We start from the raw sequence: 5,000 nt of genomic DNA, 5'->3' as shown, positions 1-5,000 counted from the left end.
TAATGACTGATTTAACATTTTCAGATGTCACTGGCTCTAAGGTACTCAACTCATAACTTGATAGAGTAGGTTGCTTGTCATAACGATGACAATCGCCAATGTCAGAAGAAGCCATTAAGTCGTCCAGTAAATATTGTGTAACAGCAACATCCACATCAGATGACCTATTGCACATCAGTGATGTATTAGCGATGTCTTCCACAAACAGTTCTAGGTTGATGTTTTGAAGTTTCCGTCGCTCACTCAAGACTTTCGACAAGACAGGGCGAGGAAAATCAACCAGAAAAGTTATAGCAGTGTGATCAGATGGCATGCTGGGTAAGACCTGAAGGTTGGATACCAAATCATCGTTAGAACTAGTGATTATCAAATCCAAAATGTGTCCACGATTGTGTGTGGGTCATGTTACATGTTGATTCAAACCCGTGGAGTTGATCAAGTCAAGGAATCGCACAGCATCATTATTTTTTGTACCAATGTGGAAGTTAAAGTCCCGGTGATGAAAAAACGGTCGGGCGTCGCTGCTAGAGAGAAATCATCAAAGAACATGTTCGAAGTTAAGCCATTTTTCTTGGTGGGTGGAGGTCTATAGATAGTTATAAACCTGAGTAATTTACTTCCAAGAGAGAAGCCATTTCAAAATGGCGACCTTTCGTGCCGGAAACCTGGCTAGAAAGAAGAATGGCTGTTTTCAGAGCGCAGCATTAAAGAGCAAAACAAGAAACCTTTTAGACTCTCGCAAAACGAAAAGTCAAGTGATAGCTTTGATGATGCTAAAAAACATTTCAGTCCAACAGTGAAATTGAAACCTTGCTATCGGGGAGATGTGTTGTGGAGGGGTTGAGCTTGGTTTGCTTTCTGTTTCCTCCTAAACGAGGTTGTTGACCTATCTTTTTTTTGGCATAATTTTATTTTCTTACTCATCCTCTTTGTGCTGTAAAAAAAAAATTAAAAATTTACGTCAGAAAAAAAAGTTACAGGAAAAAAAGGATTCATAACCATCACTCACAAAATTGTCTCCTTGAGATCACGCACCCGAGGAATATTTGTAGTCAGTGCCTTTTCAAGACGTGTGCCTCTGCCATAGAACAAACATTAAATTATTCCTTTTGAGCAATACAATTCACCTGTTTTGTTATTTTAAGAATTAAGTCAAAGCTGTGCTTCCTGTTCCTGCAAAACGTAGCCTGAACCGATAGAACAAACTTGTCCTTGATAGATGAAGTTGCAATGATTGAATGAGTAACGTGGGCAAGTTATATCTCGCGAACGAGCTTGGTGACCTATTTATTTAATTGCACATTTCGAGTCACCATAATGTAGGGAACAATCGAGAAAAGTTTAAAGAAAATCTTACGACAACTTCTATTACTAAGGAATCACCTTAATTAAACATTACCATACCTGGTTTGAGCCATTTCTTTTTTCTTTCTCTGCCATGCAGTCTACCATGAAGACACTGGGGAAACAAAGGACTTTCATGCCCTGAATGCTTGTTCATGATGTGATAAGTAATTGAGAGCCACTTTGCCTCCTTTAAATCTTCATCATCATCAGCATCATCATCAGTTGATGCAGCACACCAGAACATGTGGTTAACCACGCTCTTTTTCCATTTTGAGACCACAGCACAGTCTTTCTTTTTTGCAAGGCTGTCAATCTCTTTACCAAGACCTTAAATAGAAATTAAGTCTGGTTAACAATCAGTATTAATGCAGTCTTGTGTTAACAGGTTGCCATAAAATTATAGGCAATTATTGGATGAGGTTTTGTGATATCCAGAATAATCAAGGTCAAGTTAAGGGACATCAGCCGGAGCCCAAGGCTGAGGCTGATAACCCTTACGGAGACCTTGGTTATTCTGGGTATCACAAAACCGAATCTAATAATTGTTTTATTATACATTCAATGAAAAAAGAAAAACAAAAAAGGAAGTCATGTTTTTGCTTTTCACTGACCGGAAGCGACACAAAGCGTGCAAACTTGACATGTTAACCTGTGACCTTGAGTGTCCTTGACATGATAATTGTATAATCTGCAGTTATGATGCCACGGGCCCTGATTTCACTGTCCACTTTTGGCCAAATTCACTGTACACTTTCGGCCAATCAGAAAAGAGTTAGAGAGTTCCATTCATAATAATTTGTATTGTTACCACAGTTACAAAGTTATGGCATTGATTATACCAACTAACCTTTGCCAATATGCCAGCCATCCAATCTGTGCTTAACAGCAGGCCATTTCTCCCTCATTTGCTTTCTAATCTGGACATGTCTGTCTGTTATCAAGTTGTCAACTGACAGTCCTTCATCAGTTAAAAATTGAAGGTATCTTTGCAGGCCTTCTTTTTCCATTGCATTCGAGTTCTTTACTTCATTACTCGGTAGAGTAATATAAAGTGAACAGTAGAGTAAAGTAAGTTATTAATGCCCATATTTTAATTTAATTTTGAACGTAGAAATGTAAATACCAACCTGGACCAGCTGGGAATTTAGAATTTAGTTTTGCTCTAAATCCATTCAGACAATAACTGCAGTACTTGGCGGAATGCCCTGGGCTGTCACAGTGACCATCCCCTCCCAAGATCAGCTCCTTCCCCTCAGCTTTGATGCTATAGAGTAATGAGGACTGTTGTTCTCTGTATGTTCTCTCCACTGCTGCATGTAAATACTTTTTCTGATGCTTCATGAATGTGGAGTACCTAATGGTCACTACATTCATGTGGCCCATTATTTTAAGCACCTTTGCTGGACTCCCCCGACCAAATAGAATTTTTGATGACATCATAATGTTGCCAAGAGGGGTGTCCCCAATGGATGGCTGAGAATCCCAACTTCTGGTGAATGAGCAAGAGAGACATTTTTGCATCACTGTTATTCTGGTACCTATCCTGGAGTTGACTCGCCTGTCACTCTGTCCGACACACAGGGCAAAACTCAAATAAACTCAACAGTGACGATTCTGCCGCAAGAAGCAACTTCTGTTCGTAAGCAGGTGTATTGCCAGGCGGTTGTCTGTAAAGATAAGATTTCAAGTGTTTATTCCAGTGAGATCGTTCACCAGGTAAATTAGTCCAGGCATTTTGTGGTCGGACCTGTAACTAATTGCAAAAGAAGCTTTCTCGTCATTGACCAGTTAGGAATATCCTATGCATGAACGTACTAAAAGTCCCTAAAGATCCAAGCATGGGAACGCCTCCAAACTGCACCCATAAAATAAGTCTCTCTTTCCTATAGCACGAAAACGAGGCTGTCAACCGGCAGTTGCCGTTCAGCGTTTTTTATTTGTAGAATTCGAGCCATTTCACCAAAACTAAGAATCTACCCTTAAGAACAATGATTTTAAGGCTTTAATCGTGAAAGACCTTTCCACAAAATATATTTAACTTAGTGAATTATTAAGGTTTATTTAGAGCCAGCGGTGAAATCTTATTTTGCCGAAACATTACAAGACATAAATGCTTAAGACTCACGACAAGAAAAGGCCTATATCATCACAACAAAGCTACCTCTTTGTTCAATTCTACACATGCTACATATACAATGTATTTATAAAAATGCTAGTCTTCCAAATATTCACTTTCCTAGTCTACAGTGTTCAAAGAATTTGTGCACAAAGACCTTTGCATTGGCCACAGACTGGGGAACACTGCGTACCATTCTTGCGACAAATTTGTTGCACCTCGATTATATTGCTACAGTCAGACAAAGAGTTGCATCTGATTAACTAGAGAAGAGATTCTGGGGCAGGCGGCAAGTCTGCTGCAACAGGAAATACTTGATAATTAGGGAGTTTCCACCCCCAGTCTTCCATTGACATGCCTGCAACTTCTCCTACCACTGCTTTACCTGCAAGCAGACGCGTAGGCTGTGAAATCGGGCCACTGCTGCTGTTGGAGGCAGATTCTGTGGCTCGATATGAGATGCCTTGGCTGCAAGTTTTTCGAAGTAACGCTGATATCTGATAGAGTTAACCTACCCCTGGTTTACCTCCGAAACATGATACAAGTGATTTTTCACCTGCAGTGACAACGCCAGAAACAGCAGAATGACAGATGAAGACCAACGTTAGCGTGCTCTTTGAAGTAAGGTACATTCTCAAGTTTCTTCAGGGCTGTTCCCTTTCCAACTCTGTAGAGGCGCGATGTTGTGTCGCATCCAGTGACGGTGTGAAGGAAAAGGAAATTTCTGCGAACTTCCTAACCCAGCTGTTCTTTCACTTTCTTCATATGCCAGACACAGGCACATCTCGAGTTTGCCTTTGTCTCAGGTCAAAAAAAGAGGCCACATCCACCTTCGGAAGCATGGTAACACAGAAGGACTGGCAAATCTGTGCCATCCCCATCTAGAACCATGGAATTCTTTATGGCAGACTCTACAGCGGTTTTGACTACAAGTAGGTCGGCGTCACCATTTGCGGCGTCACCTCTGGGCCATGGGACTCGATGGAGAAGAGAACCTCCGTCCAGCACGTACTGTATGTTCCCTTCAGGTTGTGTCTTAGCCTCTGGTGTAAGCTTTGCCCATAGTGCATCTGCTAATGATGGCTTTGGTGGCTGCCTTAACATAAATGGGTAGTCGAAAGAGCTGTGGGATATGTGCAGAGCTCGTCCCGAAATAATTTCTGAAATACAAGTTGAGGGTCAACTTGTACTTGTACTCAATCTTTACGGAGGACTTGGATGCTATAGTGACTGTCTGGGCACTTCGTTTGAATGAGTAATCTATGGTTAACGTTCCCTTCACTGACACTAGCATCTTCTCCCCGACGCTCTTGGCTGTGTTAGCATTGACATTACTATCAGCGTTTACACCATTCATGATATTCCTTAGGGTTGTGAGTACCCAGAGCACTGAGGATGGTCATTGCCTCCTTCATTTCTCTTGTTTAGACACATCTTTGTTCTGTTCTCCAGAATAAAATTAACTCCTGTCAGCTTTTGCATGATGTTTTTTGTTTCGGCACATGCATAAATGCAGGCATAGATAACAGCCAGATAA

At 41.1% G+C, this 5,000-nt stretch overlaps 1 protein-coding gene and 1 pseudogene across 2 annotated transcripts in view; one reads left to right on the top strand and one right to left on the bottom strand.

The window, feature by feature from the left end:
* LOC138045705 (uncharacterized) overlaps positions 1–5,000 on the top strand; it is a 50,204-nt gene that overhangs the window by 19,103 nt on the left and 26,101 nt on the right. The window contains exon 4 of one of the 2 annotated variants that reach the window (XM_068892287.1): positions 1–1,418. This exon is cut by the window's left edge and continues 642 nt beyond it. The exons of the other annotated variant lie outside the window; for it this stretch is intronic. The gene's annotated coding sequence lies outside the window, so the exon portion shown is untranslated. Of the gene's footprint in view, positions 1,419–5,000 lie in introns of those variants that run through there. 2 annotated transcript variants of the gene reach the window in all.
* The window catches only part of LOC138045704 (uncharacterized), a 13,225-nt pseudogene continuing 12,271 nt past the window's right edge, over positions 4,047–5,000 (bottom strand).

Source organism: Montipora capricornis, chromosome 4, assembly GCF_036669925.1.
Source record: "Montipora capricornis isolate CH-2021 chromosome 4, ASM3666992v2, whole genome shotgun sequence".
In the NCBI taxonomy this organism is placed as follows: Eukaryota; Metazoa; Cnidaria; class Anthozoa; order Scleractinia; family Acroporidae; genus Montipora; species Montipora capricornis.
Note: the sequence above shows the minus strand (reverse complement) of the source record. Positions and strands in the feature narration are given on the sequence as shown.